This window comes from Pleurodeles waltl, chromosome 4_1 (genome assembly GCF_031143425.1).
Source record: "Pleurodeles waltl isolate 20211129_DDA chromosome 4_1, aPleWal1.hap1.20221129, whole genome shotgun sequence".
NCBI classification, from domain to species: domain Eukaryota; kingdom Metazoa; phylum Chordata; class Amphibia; order Caudata; family Salamandridae; genus Pleurodeles; species Pleurodeles waltl.
The window spans coordinates 411992175-412015407 of NC_090442.1; positions in this window are offsets into that span (position 1 = coordinate 411992175).

The window sequence follows — 23233 nt, forward strand, 5'->3', positions numbered from 1 at the left end:
TGCAATGTATTTCAAAACAGTGATAGGAAAGAAAAATGTGCAGTGTACGACAGTGCAGAGCAGAAACATTGTGATTTCTAGAGTGATAAGAAATTAGGCATAACTATAGTGAGTCCATGAATAGTGCAGGTTGTTTACAGTAGCGGTTGGCACTGATGTTTACTGGTGCGGCCTAGGCCGTTGAGCTATTTCAAAAGTGTTACAGTTCTCTGTATGTATATATTGCTGCTATCATTGGGAACTGGGATGCATCCTACGAATATTTTATATTGAATTGGGGAGATCGCTGGGTTGGGTATCGTGCTGCCAACACAATAGTACTGCATTTAGGTGCGGGGAGGAAAAGTATTGTTTTTTTCTCACATGTACATACTGCTGATATCGTATTAACACTGTTGGGCCTCGTTCTACTAGTGATCTTTCTGAATGTGATTTATGCCCAGATTTACATGATGTACATGTGGTGTTAATTCATGTGAGTTGAATACAAATTTTATTTACATACACCTTGTGTGAGGTCTTGTTTGTAACGCTACTGTGTGGACAAGCTGTACTAGTGCTTTGCACATTGCCTCTGTGATAAGCCTGACTGCTCTGCGCCAAGCTAACCAAGGGTGAGTGCCAGTTACACAGTGAGTGCAATCACCCCTCCCAGACAGGAGTGGGAGATTCTGCCTGGCTAGGGCCTCGCCTCAGCCAACCAGAACGTGCCGCCTCCAACACCCTATATATACCCTCAACCAGAAGGGTCTAGCAGAAGGTATATTTCTTTTTCAAATCGGCTATCATGATAAGTTGCAAATGAAAACGTTGTCACAAATGCCCACTTCCTTCCTACTCATTTTCAATATGTATTTAATTCAACACTTTGCCCTCATTATGACTTCAGCAGTCTATTTCACAGACCGCCAAAGTCACAGCCACCATGTGACCACCAGTGTTGGTGGTCTGAAGGCCGCCATATTATGGCTGCTGGCTGCTCTCTGCCAGTGTTTGGTGCCGAAGCTGCCAGCAGCCATACTGGCGGTTGGCAGTCTAGTGGAGATTGCTCTGCCGCCACCGCCACGTCACCACAACACCACCTGCCATATTACAACATAGTAAACGGCATGGCGGTGTGTTGGCAGGGTGCTGGCGGCGGAGCCAGCGCCCTAGACCCCGTTCCCTCCCGGACGACCACCGTGACCACTAGGAAAGGTGATTGTCTGACAGGGGAGGGGAGGGTGTTGAGTGTTGTGTGTCTGTGAATGGAGGGGGTGGGGGGTGTTGTGTGTGTTGGTGTGCATGTGTGTGTGCAAATGTCTGTATGCTTGTGTGAATGCGTGTATGCGGGGTGGGGGGAGTATGTCTGCGTGTATGCAGGTGGGCGGGGGAGTATGTGTGTGTGTATGCAGGGGGTTGGGGTTGTGTTGTGGCTGTGTGTGCATGTGTGTGTGTGAATGAGTGAGCGTGGATGTGTGTATTTATGTAAGTGTGTGAGCGTGCGGGGCCAGGGGGTCAGTATGGGGATCTAGGGGTCAGTATGAGGGGAGGGGGGCATCGCTGCTTGGGAGGGTGGAGGGCTTCTGATGGGGTTGAGGAGTGGAGGGCCCCTACATGGAGCGGGGGTTGGAAAATCCTGTTGTGGCGACAGGAATTGGTATTCCTGTTGCCAGTATTCTTACCGCCAGGGATTTCGTGGTGGGGCTGCCGTCACAGAATCCCTAGCGGTAAGGATACTCATTATACCGCGGGTGGTGTTAGGTGGGCCACCGGGTCGAAGGTGGTCAACCTTCGGCCAGGCGGTCCCACCACCCTGGTGGTACAGGCGGTGAACTGCTGCGGTCATTATTTGGCAGTCCTGCACCGCCACGCTGTTGGTGGTCTGACCGCAACCGCAGGTGTGGCAAGGCAGGACCGCCAAGGTTATAATGACTGCCTTAGTTTCTTTTAGAAAACCTTGAAGGAACCCCCTCGCTGAATTCAGAACTTTGTGTAGTTTTCAGAAATGTATAGTTTTTCGCAATCCACCATGGGTTTCAGATCAGTTTCCACCACAAAGTGGAAGGAGGTTGAAAGCACAAAAAATAGGAAAAATTTACCTACCTCCCTGTAAAATGCTGAAAATGTGGTAAAAAATGTGGTTTTCTGAATCATGTCTGCCTGTTCGTGATAGCTGGAAAGATGGTGATGTTAGCACTGCAAACCTTTTGTTGATGCCGTTTGTAAAAAAAAAAAAAAAAATCTTCTCTGGATCTTTTTCACCCAAAAAATAAATGTATCTATATTTTGTTTAATTTCTCAGCCCAATCCAGGGAAATCCACAAACCCTGAGTACCTTTAAAATCCCCAGGATATTAGAAAAGAGAGACGCAAATTTAGTGTGGATAGCAGCGGCTGCCTTCTTAAATCTCCACGGGTGGGTCAGGGGGAGACGGAGACAGAGGAGGAGTGAAAATAAAAAATAAAAATTAAAAAAAATAAACTTACCTTCACGGACACCGCTGTCTCCTACCGCCTCGCTCATTGCTCCTCTTCCCTCTATGTGGTGTCCCAGCATGCACTGGGACATCAGCACAGGCTCCCCAACTAGCATGAAAGCAGCATCAAGATTGGTTTGAGCGGCTTGGACTGACGCTCAGACACAACTCTGGGGCCTGTGCAGTTTCTCCAACCTGGCTGTTCAACACAGCTGGGCTGGAGAAACCTAACTGCGCATGTGTGTTTGGCCGGCCTGAGATGGCCGGCCCAGCACACATGCGCACTTAGGTGCACTCTATCCTCTTCCCCCTCCCCTCTTTCCTATGGCCAAGCCCTGGCCCTCCCTTCACGTGCTGCTGGCTGAGCCAGGATATATTAATACGAATTTGGTCAAAAGGCCGGGATAGATTACTCTATTTTCTGACAAGAGAAATGATGAATACTCTCTTCGGGAAATTATTTCTTTGTTGTATTTAGTCATATATAATCAAGCAGGAGGAAGGGAATAATCAAAGAGACGAACTGTCCCAATTAAACCGGAACATAACACCAGGAATAATATTTACACAACATTACCAATTATACAAAATGTTAAAAAATGCAAACAAATCATGAAAAATGACAACAATTAATCCACTCTAGAGTAGTGCCCCCGACGCCCGATTTATAGAATTTTCCATTTAAGCAACAGGCAGTGCCTCACGCAGATCGCAGACGTGTGATAGCTTGAGAAACCTGGTCAATCTACTTCTATAGGCCTACTTGGACGAAGATGCTCTTGACTGCAACAAGTTATAGGCACAGTCAAGGCAAAGTTGTCCCATTGTAGTCCTGATGAGGCCCAGAATTGAAGGGGCCGAAACGCGTTGACAACTTGTGGATTGCAGCGAGGTTGGGTAGAAGCATAATTGACCCCCCAGAAGTACATTGCACAGTGCAAAGAACCCCAGGAAGTCATTGATCTGGGTACAGCATCTGTTGGTAGAACTAACCACAACCACCGCTCTTGAGTGGATTACGTCTTTAAGTACTTTATGTACCACCACCTCCAAAGGAGGAGATTTAGTTGGGACAATTTCCAGATGATTCAGTTTGTTTAATTTTTGTCATTTTTCATGATTTGTTTGCATTTTTTTACATGTTGTATAATTGGTAATGTTGTGTAAATATTATTCCTGGTGTTATGTTCTGGTTTAATTGGGACAGTTCGGCTCTTTGATTATTCCCTTCGTCCTTCTTGATTATATATGAATAAATACGACAAATAAATAATTTCCCGAAGAGAGTATTCATCACTTCTCTTGTCAGAAAATAGAGTAATCTATCCTGGCCTTTTGACCAATTTTGTATTAATATATGTCTCCTTACCCAGGTCAGGTAGGGTTGTTGGGTAAACCTCTTTTTTATTATAAGGCTGGCTGAGCCAGCAGCAGAAAAATAAAATAATTGTGAACTTTTATGTTTCTGCTGCTGGTTCAGCCAGTGGTGTGACGCTCCTTCGCCATTGTGAAGGAGCCTCCCCTGGTGGATAGCTTATTTGGACAAAAGTTATGGAGGCCTACCCGCAAACTTCCCCAAATAGCCAAAAAAAGGCTTAGCAGTGGGGGTGGGAGGGGGGGTTGAAGGGTATAGGCCTAGCAGCAAAAGGGTTAATTCTATATTTTTGTGTATTGTTGTTAAGTTTACATTTTTTTAGGCTGGTGATACCTGACTTCCAGTAGACATTCAGAAGGTTAAGAATCACTGGCTTACTTACATATAGAGATAAATAAGACTTGTCATTGGCTGAGTAAAAACTGTGATTTTGCTTGCAAGGACCTAAGGGATATTCTGTTTGTCAGAAGAATTGATTGGATTGGGCCTCGAGAAAAAGTGGGAAACGGGGATTGTATTATTGTAAATTGCAGACATCCAGGTCTTGCCCAGCAGGTCCTATTGACACAAAGTTTGGCTTACCAGAGGAAGGGAAGGATTGATATGGTCCCCTTGGGCTTCTTTTATAATCATACTCAGCAGACTGTCGATTTTCCTACTTGGAATCCTAGGAATCCCAATTTAGGGCAGGGTGTTTTACAGCCAACCAGTATGGGGAATGACCCCATTTCTATTTCTGATCTGGAGGGGGTGGAATGACCCTATGTATGGAGATCTCCAGAGGGCACAGTAGAACTCCCTAAAGCTATTACGACCAGGGAAGATCAGGGTGGAAAGACTACAAGGTGCTGTCTTAACTCATGGAATGTAGCTGGGTTTGACACTAGGCTATCAGCTCGTGAATGGATAAGATTTCTGGTTCAGTATGATTTCATTCTACTTCAAGAAACCTGGTTGGATGGGCTGGCAGCCTGGGATGGATATCAAAGGCTTGCAGTCCCCGGCCGCTCGGCCTCTAGGAAGTCATCCTAAAGGGGGTCTAGTTACTCTAATCCGATTCTTTAAAATAGCGAAAGCGTATCAAATGACCTGCAACCATCAGGATATATTGGTTGTATGGGTAGTCTTTCCTAATAAATGTAATGTCCTGCTGGTATGTATATAAGAAAAGTAGCCATTGTAGTTGGGCGGCCAGATATGTTTGAAGCCCCGGATGGTTTAAGCAGCTCTGATAAGCGTTGGGCTAAGGAGAATCTCCTAAAAATTGTAGGGGCTAAGAGGGAGGAGGAGGCATTAAGGAAAAAATCAGTAAGGGATTTTATAATGCTAAAGATGGTGGGTCCAGAGGCATATCTCCTGGATATTAGAAATGTTAGGGAAAGGACTCTCATTTTGCAATTTCGTTTGGGGATTATCAGAAGTAATTTGTGTTTTCCGTTAGGCCAGTTTGATCCAAAATCTATAAAACGGTGCCCATGTGATAGAATGTCTCTGCAAACTCTTATTCATTTTACTCTGTTCTGTGATTTCTATGCTCCCTTTAGGCGACATCATTTACTGCCCTTATTGAGGTCCGGGGATTTATTGCAATATCGTCTAGCTTTGTGTGGTTGAGTATGGCCTCTGACGCGCTGGTGTGGTGGTGGGTAGGATCTTTTCTTAAGGGTGCTATAAATTGGCGGAATAATGTAAACTATTTTTAAGTGTTTTTATAATTTTGTTTTATTTTTATCGAAATACTTTTCCGGTAATGACATTTTTTAATGTAATTTTCATATGGGCTAAAATTATTAGTAGGTTATAAGGTGATAAATTATTCGATTTAATGAAATTCTTTTTAAATTCTGTTTAAAAGAATTTATTGGGCAGGATAGCTGCTCGATTGTAACTTTGGTAGTGATTTTTATTCTTTTTTCTTGAATAATGATTGCCAGTGTTATGTGATGTGTTGCTTATGTATTTTTATGGTTGATAATTTTCAGACCGAATAAAGTATTTTGATTTTGATTGACATAGATATATATATAAACATTAACACCTATACATATCTAAAATATTCATACTTACAAAAGCACATGTGCACACACATTCATGCAGTTGGCAGTGGGATATATTTTAGATGTCCCTGCTTTTGACATGACACAAAACAGAGTTGTAGAATACAGCCTTATCACGCAGTGGAAGTGATTGGCTGCAATACTGAGCTTGAGGGTGTAGCTTCAGACACTGAAGTGTAGTAGGAAAGGAAAGCGGGCTGCCTTAAGAAACTTAGGGCCTGATTTAAATATTGACGGAGGGGTTACTCTGTCACAACGGTGACGGATATCCTGTCTGCTGAAATCTAAATCTCATTGGATGTAATGGTATTAAGATTTCAGCAGACAGGATATCCATCACCATTGTGATGGAGTGAACCCTTCGGCAATATCTAAACCAGGCCCTTAATCTTACCTGTTTATCAGAGGATTGCTGATTAGTTGTTTTATCTACCATTTGGGAGGTGATGGGGTAATCATGGTGTCATCTGATTCTGTTGTGAGATAGAGGAAACTTTCTTGGCTGAGCCTGGCCCTTTGTCTTTCCTTGAGTGTCTCAACCAAGAATGCTGACTACAGCCTGGATCTGATAGGGACTTCTAGTTGCAGATTCCTTACCTTAGAATTTCCCCCAGTTTCAGCCTGGCTCCGGAGGTTTTTCTCGGGCAGTACTGCTGTGCACTGTTATGTGGCGTTGATTGGCTTTGCGTCCGTCATTGGCGTTGTGCGTACCGGATATGATGTTGCAGGACATTCTTAGGTGCCACCCCGGCACGCTGACATCAGTTCTTTTCTTTCTGCGCTAGCCAGAGCAGATCCTATGGAAGAGCTACCCCTCAGTCACTTTTTGGCTGGTCTTTTTCTGATGTTTTGTCAAAGATTTTTCAGTGTCTACACTCCTGATGCATTGAGGATGTCATCACACAAGACTGGGTTCAAGCCCTGTGGATCCTGTCATCGGGTGATGTCAGTGACGGATCCACACCTCATGTGCTTGTGGTGTTTGGAGCCCGACCACGACCCGAAGTCTTGCTCCCCGTTGTGGGCTGTAGGAAAGTACCCTCTTTCTTGGCATGGTTACCCCTTTTTCCTGCCTGATATCAGTGTGTGTGACTGTGTTCACTGGGATCCTGCTAACCAGGACCACATTTATTATGCTGTCTCTCCCAAAACTCTGTTTCTCCCCTAGAATTGGCACCTTGGTGCCCCATTATTAGTCCCTACTATATGATACCTAGGTACCCATGACATTGACATTGTCATCCAAGCCTTCCTACCTTTCCATCTATCCTGACAAAGTGGTGGTTCACACCAGGGCTTTCATTTTGCCAGAGGTGGTCACACCCTTTCATGTAGGCCAATCCATCACCTTGCATACTTTTTACACACCCCCTCATCCTCCTAAGGAAGAGGAAAGAATCCACCCCGTGGACCCAAAAAGAGCATTGCCGTTCTACCTTGATCGTACCAAAGAGTTCCAAGTGGATAATCAACTCTTTGTTGGTATGTGGGTGCAAAGAAAGGTGGACAGTGTAGAATAGAACCATCTCTAGATTAGTTGTTCTCTGCATTAAAATGTGCAATGCATTGACTAAAAAGCAACCCCCAGAGTGTTTGCGTGCTCATTCTACCAGAGTGACAGCTGCAACCACTGCTTTAGCATACGGAGTTCCAGTCCTGACATCTGTCAGGCAGCAACGTGGGCATCGCTGCACCAAACACTACTGCCTGGACAGTCAGGCCTGGAGGGATGAGTACTTTGCTAATTCGGAGCTGCAGGACTTCCTAGTGTGATCTTGATTTGCCTACCGACTTCCGGGGATGGTATTGCTTGGTTATCTATTCTAGGGTAAGGAATCTGCAACCAGAAGTCTCTATCAGATGAACAAGTTACTTACCTTCGGTAACACCTTATCTGGTAGAGACATATTCTAATTTCAGATTCCCTACAAACCCACCCATCCTCCCCACTCTGCGAACTGATTTCTAGGGACAGTGACTTCCCTTTCAGGGCTCTGGATCGGACGCCCCAGTGGTCAGTGTTCTTCATGGCTCCACGGTTCTGGTGTGGAAAGTCATGAAAGGAAACTGATGTCAGCATGCTGGGGTGGCACCTATATAGGTCCGCGACGACATATCCAGCGTACACAGTGCCGACGGCGAACTCAGAGCCAACTGACACCACCTAACGGTGCGCAGAGGTACTGCTTGAGAAAAATCTTTGGATCCAGACTAAAGCCTGGGAGAAATTCTAAAGTAAGGAATTTGCAACTAGAATATGTCTCTACCAGATAAGACGATACCAAAGGTAAATAGCTTGTTCTTCAGGGTTTCACACTTATTGTGTTCAGGTTATGGGTATGCCTGCTTGTAGCCAGCAACATTACAAATCCTGAGAGAGTCTTTTCCTTAAACAAAGAATTGTCTAATCTGCTGAAAGAATATGAAGTTGTAAAAAATAAAAACAAAAGGAATTGCACCAAACTAAATCTGTAGCAAGTGAATTCATATACGTGTCTGGAAATTATGCATAAAAGCAGGACCCAAACCTTCCCACTGCTTCAATCTCCAATGACAGGAGTTATTCACAATGTACTCATAGAGCTGTTATGCTCCAATGCTGGTATTGTTGAACACCAGTCTCCCAGATGTGAGAGGGCATTGGCTTAAAACTTCATACTTTCCTGGGGAAGCTGTGTGTTTGCCTGAGGCCTGGGAGTTTGCATGACTACTGAGAGGGAGAAGGGAACACGTTTTCCTGGAGGAGCTGTCTGCCACAGGAGCGAAAGTCCTGCTGCTGAGTCTTGAGAGAGTAGCTGTTGTAAATAAAGCCAGTAACAACTTGGACTTTGTAGTGAGATGGTTTATTCTCAGAACTCCTCAACGCCACGTCGCTTCATCTACTTCCACAGCTCACTCAACATTCCAAGGTAAGCTCCCGGCCAGTCCATTTGTCTCTGCATTCCAAGGAGGACTGGGAGTGTACCATTGGTTGCCTATTTCCACATGGTTTATGTATTCACTTAAAGTTTCTCACATTACAACAAATAATATTTATGAACTTAACATAATATTTACAAGAATTTGGGGAAGATGGTTCTAGTAATTTATATTCATATTTTTGCTTCCTGTCGCATACTTATAACATATCTTTCTTCCTTAACAAGAGAATACAAAGTCCTTGTGCCAAGTTGGGCTTCTCCTGGTCCTACAGCTCCAATGCCGCACGTCTATTGAGCATGTGGCCTAATTTCCTGCTTCTGATTTTTCTCCCGGCTTGTTCTCCGTCTCCTGGTGGCACACTATACTGTCCATACTCCAGATTTTACCATCCTCCAATTTGACAGCATTTCTGTAGATTTCTCTAATCCTAAGGGGATCGGAAAATTGACTGCAGTTGTTCCGCATACGAACTGGGAGCTTAACCCTGACCCATTGCCCTACCTGCCATGTTCTGTTCTTGGCACCATTTTTGTCATTGTACCATTTCCTGTACTTTTCTTGTTTTTGTCGGACACATTCAGCAAACACTTCCCTTTGCTCATACACTTGCTCCCCACCTTTCAACCAATTAGTATTCAGTTTGGTTCCCGGGTGCCTTCCTTTTAAGGACTGGAAAGGTGACAGCCCTGTAACTGTATTGGGATTGGTGTGGGAAGACCGTAACATTTGGTTAAGTGCTGTTTCTCCTGATATGCCTGACACTCTTGCTCTTTGAATGCACTCTTTCAACATTCTGTTCATTCTCTCAACTAATCTGTTGGCCCTGGGATTGTATAAAGCTATTCTGAAATGATGAATGCCCCAATTTTTGAGGAATTCCTTCATGGCATCTGAAGTGAATTGCATCCCGTTGTCTGTCACTAGTGTGCTGGGAACTCCTTCCTTCACGAATGCTTCTGTTAAAAAGTCAACAGCATCTAATGTTGTCATGTGGTTTACAATTTTAAACATTGTCCAATGAGAATGGTAATCAATTAAAACAAAAATGTAACGTCCCCTGCCCCCCAGGTGGTTTACTGGTCCTAATATGTCAAGTTTATCCCAAGGTTTCACCAGAACACTCACATGTGACAGCGGGGTTTTGCGTGTTAGATTAGTTTTGTCACTCATGGCATACGCAGTACAATCTTTCACCATTCATTCTACCAACCCATCCATTTTTGGAAACCAATACATAGCTCGTAATTTATTTCTTGTAAGACTACGTCCTAGATGTCCTTTGTGCGCTAGTCCCACCAGTTTATCCCATAGCTTGCTCGGGGGTACAATTCTCTCTCCTCTCATGACCAGCTCATTAGAAATGTGGAGTTCCGCTCTGATGTCCCAGTATCCCTTCAGATCTTCCTCCACGTCTTTTAATTTATTTGGCCACCCTCTGATAATCTTCTCCTGGAGTAGTTGTAGTATGTGGTCCTTCCTGGTTTCTTCCACCCATTCCTCCTTAGTGAGACTTGCAAGTTCCACTAATAACACTGGTTCTGGTGTCTGCATTCCCATCATACAATCCTGCATTTCTCTCTCTTCCGAACTGCTCATAGTAGATCTGGACAGGTAATCGGCTATGGTATTCTTGCTTCCTGGAACATATATTATGTCAAAATTGTAAACCTCAAGGCCCATCATCCACTTGGCTATACGTGGAGTGGCGCGTTCCCTTTCTTGAGTAGTAAATATGTTGACTAGGGGTTTATGATCAGTTCTAATCGTGAATGGTAAACCCCACAAAAAGAACGTGAAGTGAGTTATGGCCCAGAAGCATGCCAGGGTTTCTCTTTCGACATTGGAATAGTTTCCTTCCGCTCCACATAGCGATCTCGATGCAAAGGCTACGATTCTTTCTTGACCATTAACGCATTGAGACAACGTTGCCCCAACCCTTGGCCGCTAGCATCAGTAGTCACCCACGTTTTTAGTTTAGAATCAAAATTTCCTAAATGTGGAGACTGAGTTATGGCTTCCTTGACATTGCTGAATGACAGTTGGCATTCAGTATTCCATACGAAAGGAACATCTTTCTTTAGGAGCATCCTCATAGGAGCCATGACCATGGCAACATTTTGTACAAAGTTTGCCATGTACTCAGCTAGGCCTAAGAAGGATTTCAGCTCCTGTTTGTTGGTGGGCTCTAATGCCTCCTTTACAGCCTTTACCAAATCATGGTTGGGTTGGACACCATCCTTCGTGATCTTGTGCCCTAGGTATTCTACCGACTCTACACAAAATTTACACTTTTCTCTCTTAATTGTCATTCTAGCCTGACTCAAAACTTGGAATACCTCCCTTAGAGTATTGTCATATTCGTCTTTACTGTTACCATAGATCAATTCATCGTCCTGGAAACATAATACATGAACAGTGTCTTTCAAGATATTTTGCATAATGCGTTGGAACACGGCCGCTGCAGATGCCAGGCCAAATGGCATCCTGCGATACCTGAAAGCTCCGAACGGTGTGATGAAAGAGGTAAGAGAACGTGAAGAGGGGTGTAACTCAACTTGGTGGTAAGCAGAGGATAGATCTATGACACTAAAAACCCGAGCTGGGCCCATGGTGCTTAACATTTCGTTAATCCTGGGCAAGGGGAACCTCTGCACCCAAATACTGGCATTCAAGTCTTTCAAGTCCACACACACATGTATGCCTTTTCCTCTGGGTTTCCTGGCTACCACGATGGGAGCTAGCCATAAGGAGCTTTCAGTCGGTTCAGTGATCCCCAACTGTTCCAATCTGTTTAATTCTTGTTCCAAAGGTTCTTGCATAAGGAACGGAATTGGTCTTACTTTATGGGCTACAGGAACTGCTCCTTCCTTAACAATGATTTTATGTTGGTAGTTTATCAGCCGACCCAATTTATCTTCAAATACTCGAGGGAACTGTTTACATGTTGCATACTCACTACCAGAAGCTTCCAATAACTGCACCGGTTCCTTCATGTTAGGGTCTAGACGTATGCCCAATTCTCGCTGATGTTCCCAGCCTAAAAGATTGGATCCCTTGCTAGTAAAATATAATTTACCTCTGGTCTGCCTATCCTTAAATGTTATGTGCATGCTCAACATTCCCTTTAACGGTATGGGATCGTTATTGTACCCACCCGGGGAAATGTCCACTGGTTGTAATATATATCCTTTCTTCTTGAAACTACTTTCGTAGATGCCGTAGTTTATAAAAGTGAACGGGGAACAAGAATCAGCAAACACTCTTACACGCTCACCATCCAGAGTAATGTCACAGGAAGGATATGCCTCATTTCTACACTTGGTCTCTTTACCTCCTTTCACCTGTAAAACAAATTTGTTATGGGGATCTTGGGAATCTTCTACTTTATGCACCACTTTCCTTTCATTATATTCATTTTTATCACCTTTACATACTCTTGCATAATGTCCCCTGGCTCGACATTTTCGGCATATGCAATTCCGAGCCGGACACGCCGGGTTGTTAGCAAGATGTCTACTATTACCGCATCTACAGCATCTGTTCCTCGTGCTTTCAGGGTTATTTTTCCTAAGTATGACTTCATGGACCCTCACTTCTTCCTCAAGATTTGGTTCTCTATATTGCCTCACCTCTTCCTCTGTGGTGGCACTTTTTATTAACTTCATGCACTCTACTGTGTGCTCGATACTCTTAGCAACTTCAATAGCCTCTTTTAAAGTGGGGTTTAGGATCAACAATTTTTCCTGTACCTTATTATTGTTGGTGCATCTTACCAATTGATCTCTAGTTAAAGAGTCTTCAAGATTTCCAAAATCACAAGTAGTCGCAAGGCCTTTCAGGCAAGCAACGTAAGCTGAAAGCCTCTCATCCTTGCCTTGTGTCCTACTAAAGAATTTGTGGCTTTCTAGAACGACATTAACTCTTAACCCGAAATGACCTTCTAATTTCTTGAGGGCTTTCTCATATTCATCTAGTTCCTCCCCCTCTTCCTCCTCCTCTTCCTCAGGATATGACAAGTTATCGTAAACTTTCCTTCTCTGTATGCCTAAATTGTGTAGCAGAATGTGCAGTTTTCTGAGTGGTGAGAACTTCTCCCCACCAATGTCTATTAGATATGACTCAAATAATTTTATCCAGTCCTTCCAAAGTAGGCTTGGTTCCCCTACTTCATTTAGGAATGGAGGAGGTTGAGACATACTGGCAGCAGCCATGTTGCGTTATGTATCTGGTAGTCAACCGTTCAGAATTTTAAATTTAATATATATTTACTCTAATACCCTAGTGCACCTGGAGGGAGTTGTACAAATACTCCTTGCTCTGCACTATTGAAAACAGATTGTTATGCTACAGACTGCTATGCAATGGAGTCCTCTGATAAAATTTCATACATAGACAATGTTTTTTTTTTTTCACAAGTATACTAGGGCCCTCATTCGGACCTTGGCGGGCGGCGGAGGCCGCCCGCCAAAGTCCCGCCATCAAAATACCATACCGCGGTCGCAAGACCGCAGCGGGTATTTTGACTTTTCCCCTGGGCTGGCGGGTGGCCGCCGAAAGGCCGCCCGCCAGCCCAGGGGAAAACGACCTTCCCACCATGAAGCCGGCTCGTAATCGAGCCGGCGGAGTGGGAAGGTGCGACGGGTGCTACTGCACCCGTCGCATATTTCACTGTCTGCTGTGCAGACAGTGAAATACTAGCGGGGCCCTCTTACGGGGGCCCCTGCAGTGCCCATGCCATTGGCATGGGCACTGCAGGGGCCCCCAGGGGCCCCGCGACACCCCCTACCGCCATCCTGTTCCTGGCGGGCGAACCGCCAGGAACAAGATGGCGGTAGGGGGTGTCAGAATCCCCCATGGCGGCGCAGCGAGCTGCGCCGCCATGGGGGATTCAAATGGGCAACGGAAAACCGGCGGGAGACCGCCGGTTTTCCATTTCTGACCGCGGCCAAAGCGCCGCGGTCAGAATGCCCAAGGGAGCACCGCCGGCCTGTCGGCGGTGCTCCCGCCCCCGTTGGCCCTGGCGGTGCAACACCGCCAGGGTCATAATGAGGGCCTATGTGTTCAGTTGGCTCCTGGAAGAAGTTTAAGCCAATTAATTCTTGCCTTGCCCTGTAGAAAACTTCACTTAACTGCAGTCTGCTCTAATTTAGTGTACTCGGCTACAATTCCATAATATGCAGTTGATTTAAATTGAAAGTTGTACCATATCAACTTGTTGACCAGCATAAACTCTCTCTGTTTCCTTGAAGAATCACAATCAGGTCTTTCCTAGTTCGTAATTTAGCCATAAAAATGAGGAAGCTTCCACCCACAGCTGTTAGTCGGCAGCGGCGCTGTGAGATCTGGAAGCACAACAGAAGAGAACAAAATTATATCCTGACACGCTGTTCACGTCGTGTACGAGTGCTGTGGAAGTACACCTCTTCCACGCCTCGTTACTCCGCCCTTATTATTTCCGACGTCCGCAGCTTCACACTGCGTCATTCCACTCCGCGGCTCCGATTTCTCTGCTTCCCAGATCACTGGTTTACCGATCAGGAGAACACGTCCACGGCTCCCTGCCCGGCTTCACTCCACTCCTCCAGTCAGCACAATCACTCCGCTTCTCTAATTCGCAGGTTTATAAACCTGGAGAAGCGTACCATAAGGGTCGGATGACACTACTTCGGCTGAAGACAGGCTACCTCTGCCACAACCTCGACCTGGACTCATGCCGCACAGCTCCACTCCACTCCTCTAGTCAGCACAGTCACTCTGCTTCTCTAATTCGCAGGTTTATAAACTTGGAGAAGCTCACCGTAGGGGTCGGATAACACTACCTCGGCTGAAAACAAGAACAGCCAACCGAACACCTAGGTTCCGTGGAAGCTCTGTAGCGCGTCCTTCCAACAATGGCACTAGAACCAGGGGTGAGGAGTTCATCTGCCCCCTGCGCAGATCCCGTTCTCGTCGCCAAATAAGTTGTTGTAAATAAAGCCAGTAACAACTTGGACTTTGTAGTGAGATGGTTTATTCTCAGAACTCCTCAATGCCACGTCGCTTCATCTACTTCCACAGCTCACTCAACATTCCAAGGTAAGCTCCCGGCCAGTCCATTTGTCTCTGCATTCTAAGGAGGACCGGGAGTGTACCATTGGTTGCCTATTTCCACATGTTTTATGTATTCACTTAAAGTTTCTCATTTTACAACAAATAATATTTATGAACTTAACATAATATTTACAAGAATTTGGGAAAGATGGTTCTAGTCATTTACATTTATATTTCTGCTTCCTGTCACATACTTATAACAGTAGCATTTCCGAACAAGTAGTTTTCCAGTAAACTGTGAAACGAACACCCATATTTATGAGATTTTAGTGCAGGGCAGCGCAGCAAGTCACCCTGCTGCCCTGGCCTGTGTCAAACTAAAAGGGCAGGAATGTGCCCTAACTATGTCATATGGTGCATTCCATTCCTTTCCCCCTACGCTGGTACATTTTGATAGCCTAGCACCAACAGAGGCAACCTTGCAAAGGGTTCCTGTGTTACATGCAGGATTGTTTTTGTGTCTGAAGGGGTACCTTCCAGCACAAAGCAATCCTGGGAGGCTTTCAGAGGAAAAAACAACGTGAAACAGTGATATTTCTCCTTGTTGCGCCACCTTCTTGGAGTTGTAAGGTTTTGGCACATCCCCAGGTTTACAAAGTCTTGTAATCTGGGATGCATCAAAATCCATGAGTGTTGCATGGGGACACCCACCGCAATGCTCATGGGACACCTTCCTATCGCAGAGTAAGGCAATGCAGCGATTTGTTCTGTCTTGCCTTACTGCATATTTATGTGACCTTTCAAAGCCATGCAACTTGGCTTTGCGTGGTTTCATAAATATGATTTAAAGGTTTGTGCGCCGTTGTGCCACAAAAACTGAAACCCTAGTGGCACAAGGGTCTTGTAAATATTCCCCAGTGTGTCTCCCGACCTTCCTGCCCGACATAAAACAGTATTCGTATGCGACAAAACACCAGAGCGATGCTCCAGTGACTACCACAGAGAAAGACGGAGGACCACAGAGACTGATTCTGCCTTTGCCATATCCAAGGACTTTGCTTCATCACCACAGGCTGGAGGGAAAGAATTCCACACCAAAGGCTGGACCCTCTCTCCGAAATGTCCTTGCCAAGCTGCTGCAGTCTTCACTGGCTGACACGGAGTGAAGGAGATGAGATTGCTGGATCGATCTTCGGTGACTGTGATTATGCCATTCACCCTGGTTGTCAGATTCTTCCAGTTTTTCCAGCTTCTGAGGCTGTCATACCATTAATTTATTAATTTATTCACAATACATGTAATATTTTGCTCATTATTAATTGCTTAAATTCATTAAGTAGTGTGATTCTTTGATATAGGTGGATAGTGCATCAATAGCTCTTATGGTATTTGTTAATTTTTCGTGATTTATATGGGATATTACATTTGGGCACAGGTGCTGAAGACATCTGTCTTTTTCAAACCTTACATCACAAATCACAAGGCCTCTTTGTCTCATAGTAATGCTGAGAAGTTAATATATATGAGACACAGGCATCTTGTAAGAGAAGATCTTCAAGTGTCCGAGAAAGCATGTGACAGTCTGTTAGCAGGTCACGCAGTGGCGCAAGCTGATGCTATGTGTTGTTTTCCCAAGAAAAGCACAACTAGACAGAGACAGGAACTAACATTGCTCGCGGTGGACTGAGGAACACAGACGTAGGAATGTTATGAGTAATAGTATGTTCGCAAAGAAGCCATGTAGAAAACTTGCTTAATTGTCTTTTTGGTTCTAGTTTAAATATTAGCTAGGAAGGAAGGGCTTCCAGTACAGATTGATTCCATCAAAAATTTGACTTACTTATCATCATCTAATATGTTGACATTGTTTCACCTATTTAGAGGTATCACGTTTTTGCTTTTCTCCTTTATTTTTTTTCAGCAGCATTACTAATTTATATGATCTGCACTAGAACCAGCCTTTAATATTTAATGAAGCCTTTGAGAAATACATAGGGGGTCATTCTGACCCTGGCGGCCGGTGGCCGCCAGGGCCACCGACCACGGGAGCACCGCCAACAGGCTGGCGGTGCTCCCACGAGCATTCTGACCGCGGCGGTTCAGCCGCGGTCAGAAGCGGAAAGTCGGCGGTCTCCCGCCGACTTTCCGCTGCTCGGGGGAATCCTCCATGGCTGCGGAGCGTGCTCCGCAGCCATGGGGATTCTGACACCCCCTACCGCCATCCTGTTCCTGGCGGGTCTCCCGCCAGGAACAGGATGGCGGTAGGGGGTGCCGCGGGGCCCCTGGGGGACCCTGCAGTGCCCATGTCCATGGCATGGGCACTGCAGGGGCCCCCATAAGAGGGCCCCGCAAAGTATTTCAGTGTCTGCCATGCAGACACTGAAATACGCGACGGGTGCAAACTGCACCCGTCGCACCCCTGCAACTACGCCGGCTCAATTCTGAGCCGGCGTCCTCGTTGCAGGGGCATTTCCTCTGGGCCGGCGGGCGCTCTTTTGGAGAGCGCCCGCCGGCCCAGAGGAAATGTTAGAATGGCCGCTGCGGTCTTGTGACCGCGGTGCGGTCATTTGGCAGCGGAACCTTGGCGGACGGCCTCCGCCGTCCGCCAAGGTTAAAATCAGGCCCATAGTGTGGATTTCCTATGTGTGCCCATGTTTTGTGGAAATGGGCTCCAGAGCACATTAATAAATTTATATCTTGTAGGCTCTGACAGGAATGAGAATCATTCAATATACAGTCATGTATGTCGTCGGACGTATGTGGGGCACAGTCTGTATCTTTCATGGTCACTGTGAGAAAAGGCCTCCTTTTGATATGGTTAGCAAAAATCTTCAGGCCAGCCAGGAGCTGCAAAAGCTCTTGTATGACCAAAAAGCTGTTATGGTGGAGTTTCAACCAGGGCAGAAAGTTGGGTGTTGGAGCCTGTTCCTCCACGGGCCCACCAAGACAAATGGTCTGGACCCTATCCCATACTTGAGAGAAAAGGGGAGGTCACATATGTAGTTGACCTGGGCAGTTACAAAATCCCAAAGATAATAATACATGTCAACCTCCTAAAATCCTACTATGGTAGAGCTGATAAGACCATGCTTCTGGTTACAGATGAGGGACAGGAGAATGAGAGTGAGCCTCTCCCTGATCTCCTCTCCAGCACACCACAGAATGGTTCTGTGGATGGAGTGGTCTCATCAGACATGCTTACAGAACAACAGCAAACTGATTGCAGGCATGTCCTCAACCAGTATGCTGAGTTGTTCTCTCTGACACCTGGAAAGATAAACTGGTGTACCTATGATGTGGACACTGGTGACAGCTTGCCTTTCAAGAACAATGCACCTGCCACCTTCCAGAGGTTGGTGAACCAAGACCTTTCTCGATTGGAAACTTTTAGTGCAGCTTATCTGGATGACATAGCTGTCTGTAGTTCCACCTGCCAGGATCACCTGATCCACCTAGTGAAAATCCTTGAGGCTGTGCAGAAGACAGGCCTCACTATCAAGGCCAGTAAGTGCCAGATAGGGCAGGGGAAAGTTGTTTACTTGAGTCACCTGGTTGGTGGAGACCAAGGCAATCCCTCCAACCCAAGAATCAGACTATTCTGGCTTGGGAAGTGCCCACAACCCAGACACAAGTCAGGGCATTCCTTGGCTTGACTGGGTACTATAGGAGATTTGTGAAGGATTATGGCACTATAGTTGCCCCCTCACAGAACTGACCTCCAAGAAAATGCCCAAAAAGGTTAACTAGACAGTGAGTTGTCAAAGGGCTTTTGGCAATGTGCTCTGCCCCAGTCCTACAAGCACCAGACTACTCCAGGCTATTCATAGTGCAAACAGATGCTTCTGAAATGGGGATAGGAGCTGTCCTTTCCCAGAAAAACAATGATGGACATGACCAGCGATTTGATATTATAAGCAAGAAACTACTCCCTAGGGAACAAAATTGGGGTGCCATAGAGAGGGAAGCCTTTGCTGTGGTTTGGGCCCTGAAGAAGCTGAGGCCGTACCTGTTTGGCTCTCACTTCATAGTTCAGACTGACCACAGGCCTCTCAGATGGCTACAAAAGATGAAGGGTGAAAACCCCAAACTGCTTAGGTGATCCATTTCCCTCCAGGGAATGGACCTCAAGTGGAACACAGACCTGGGACTGCCCATGCCAATGCAGATGGCCTCTGCAGGTACTTCCACTTAGATGATGAAGACTCACCTGGGAAAGGGTAGTCTCATCCATTTTCGTTTGGGTTGGGGCAGTGTGAGAAAAGGCCTCCTTTTGACATGGTTATCCCCCACTTTTTGCCTGATGTATGATGTTTCCTAGAAGTTAATAGTGCCCAGGGACCCTGCTATCCAGATTGCCTGGGCCATAGCTCTTTCCCTAAACTGTTGCGATGCATTGGCACAATTAGAGACACCCTTGGCTGCATCCATAAGCCCCTAGTAAATGGTACTTAGGCACCCTGGGCAGGAGGCACTAAGGGTAGGCCCCTGAGGACAGCAGCACTGATTGTGTCACCCTCTAGGGCCCTGCATTCAGATGCACCTAGCACTGCCATTGCAGGCAGAGTGTCCTGGTGCAAACCTAAAGTGAAAACTCAACATGGCGCACTACCTGTATACCCTGTTCACTCCACACTGCATACCATATAGATAAGTCATCCCTCTCGCAGGCCTTCAGCCCTAAGGCAGGGTGCACTATATTGTATGTGAGGTCATAGCTTCATGAGCAATATGCACCACTGTGTCCTTGCCAAACCTGGGACATAGTGAGTAAACAGAGCAGCCAATTTAAAATACATGTGCTGGACACTGGTCAATATGAGTTGCACAGCAACATGATGGCCACTCTGAACCCTGGGTTGTTTGGTATCAATCAACTCAGAATGATAAATCCACACTGGTGCCATTGATGGATGTATTGTAAAAGGTACCCAAGGTCACCTTCAATGTTCGCTCTAATTTGTTTCCACTGTGTGCGGCAGTGCAAGGTCTCTTTGCGTTGCAGCCAAGGATATGTGCGCCAAAAAATTGACCTTTCACACGAGCGCAGCGTATAACTACCAAGATCAATGGCATTTGCCACTCCATAGCTTTGTTTGACCTCTGAAGCTAAAAAGGCAGGGCATTAGAGGTTAAAAAGAAGAAAATAGTATCTCATTCACGCCAGGAGCAGCGGAGGGGCACAGATTAAATTGAATCAATCAGTGCTTGGTACGTGCTTCACACAGAGGAACAGGAATGATGCTTGGCTTCTTGTGACAAATTACAAGACTGTAGAGAAGAGTGCCACGCAAGACAACAAATAGTAATTGAGAGGCAGGCTCCAAGCCCTTCAATGTTCACAACAGAGTCTTCCAAGCAAGACACAGGTGCTAGCACATACACTCACAGCAAGCAACAGAAAGGTGACAAGAACGTCCTTCTACTGTGCGTCTTCATGTGGCTCAAGCATTTACTGTGAGCAAAAGACACATGTGGGAATGACGGAGAAAGAGAAAATCAAAAAAGCGTCACAATGGGAGAAAACAGAAAGCTGGAAGAGTGAGCTGAAGGGTCAGGGACTGGCTTTAAATGGATTGAAGGGGCCCTAGATGGCTTCAGTATTATGCTGTCTTAGTATTTCGTGTTTGCCCTTTTAATTGCAGCAGCTCTTTGGGCGCTGGCACCTTTTTTATTCAAGAGAAACGTTTTACTTGTTGTTTCCTATTTTTGATGGCCGATACTTTTTTTTCTTACTCAAGCATTTGCTGTGAGCAAAAGACACATATGGGAAAGACGGAGGAAAAGAAAAACAAAAAAGCGTTACAATTGGAGATAACAGAAAGCTGGAAGAGTGAGTTGAAGGGCCAGGGACTGGCTTTAAATGGATTGAAGAGGCCCTAGATGGCTTCAGTATTATGCTGCCTTAGTAGTCCTTTTTGCACTTTTAATTGCAGCAGCTCTTTGGGCACCTGTTTTATTTAAGAGAAACTTTTTACTTGTTGTTTCCTATTTCTGAGATGCTTATTTTTCTTACTCAAGCATTTACGGCGACTAAAAGTCATATGGGAAAGACGGAGTAAAAGAAAAACAAAAAAGCGTCACAATGGGAGAAAGCTGGAAGAGTGAGCTGAAGGCCCAGGGGCTGGCTTTAAATGGATTGAAGAGGCCCGAGATGGCTTCAGTATTACGCTGCCTTAGTATTCCGTGTTTACACTTTTAATTGCAGCAGCCGCGTGTTTAAGAAGAGGGCTTTGGGGACCAGCAAGTTTTTTTTATTGACAAATTACGCACTGGAGAGAACACAATGTCCTCAGTGACGCAATAAACATTTTATCTAGTAAGCTATCACCCCAGCCAGCCAGCCTGCTGATAAACATGATTTATTGCCCTGAATGCAGCCCAGTGCTCTCCAGCCAGACAAAACTAATTAAACTCCGTGACCTGCGCGCTTTGTAAACGTGTGTGCGCGGTGGGAAACGACATTGTGCGCGCGCGCAACTTAAAGGGAACATTGGTCACCTTAGAGGTGCACCCTACAAAAGCTAACTACCCTGGTTGCTCACTGGTTCCTTCCAGCCTGCCACCTCCAGACAGCCAATCGACTAATCTGCAAACCTTGGGGGGAGACCCATCCCTCCGGTTTGTAGAACAAACCCTTCCTGGGTGGGGGTGCCAACACCCACTCCCTCAGGAATGTGCACTGCCCTGGCGGCGAACTTCAAAGGGCTAACCACCTTTGAAACGCGACCCCCAGGACTGCTGCTAGCAGCAGATGGTAACCCCTGTGCAAACCCCCACTTTTGACGGGAGCAACGGCGGGAAACTCAAACAAAGGGTAGGGTGAGTGGCCCCACCTGCCATACACCACCCCTAGAGTGTTGCCTGCGAGGTGGGTACTCCATTTCATTTTCCTTCATTTTGGATGGAAGGAAAGTAGCCAATCAAGGATAGGGAAGTGACCATTCCCACAGGAAGTGGTCACTTAAGTGGGTGTTGCCACCCAAAGGTAGGTGACCTATTGGTCACTACTAGGTTCCCCCTAAAACACCCACTAAATACAGTATTTAGTGGGCACCTCTAGACCAGGAATATTGGTCACTACTAGGTTCCCCCTAAAACACCCACTAAATACAGTATTTAGTGGGCACCTCTAGACCAGGAAATCAGATTTGATGGACAAAAGAAGACCAGCACTAAGAGGATCAGAAACACGACAACTGTGGACCTGCTGCACCCTACCCTAGAAAAGGCACCAAACCCTGCCTGTTGCACCTCTGACCCGACAATCGCCACTGAGGAGCTGCTTGGACAACTGGACAGCTCTACAAGAACTCCAGATTACCTCCAGGCTTCGCAAATAACCCAATAACCCCCTTCAGAGTGGAGTTACCACTCTACAACTTAAAGAAACCAGCAAACCAATGAGGGCCACTTCACTGACCAGCTACTAACTCTGGAACCGGACAACGCTGCTGTACCAAACTTCATCCTGACGACCACGAGGACAAATCATGCAAGTGTGCCATGTTTGGTGGCACTGCAACCCCTAGTGGCCAAACCGTGCCAATACCCTTGGTATTGGTCAGCTAACGTCGGACACTAAGTAAAACAGCCCACCCGGGCCTGCAACCGGACCAGGAGGAAGTCCCAGTCAAGGGACTTCAGGAACACCCTGGAGCTCCTGCCAGAGTGCCCCATTGTCCTGCAACCGACCCTTGAACCAACTTATCGCCTGCTCCAGAGGGCATCCTTTCTCACCGATTCGCTCTGCACCCTGCCGCCCATGCTGTGCACCAAAGAACGTGCTGGGCCCTTAGGGTCCCCCACCCCTTGCAACCTCGAGACTCCAAGTGCAATGCTTTTCCAAGTGGTCCCCTACAGTGGCCCTGCTCCAGCGATCTTCTTCCACTGCTCCCGCCGAAACCGGGAGCCGCCCGATCTTCTCCAGCTGGCACAGCGTGCTCACCGACGACATCAAACAAGCTGCAAAAGAAGAAATTGGTAAAACAACTGTCTGATTTTATGTTTATTTTTAAAGTTGATCCACCATTGATTGCTATGGTGCGTAGTTACGCACAAAAAACTATTTTTATTGAAGTTCACAAATTAATATCTCAAAAAGTATTTAACCACTTCTGATCATCTTGGTCTTAAAAATTATATGAAAATCTGAAGTTTATTTTATTTTATTGGTCTCTTGTTATTCCTTTGAGTGTGAGAGTTACAAGATTGATGCTGTGAGTACAACAAATACTTTGCACTTCTCCAAGATTGGTCTAACTGCTCAACCAAGCTACTTTAAAAATGAGAGCATTAGGCGATCTATTTTTTACCTCTGTAAAACAATGTGTGGTTGCCTGGACCCCGTACACAGTATACCTAGCTTTGCACATTACATAGAGGGCCAGCCT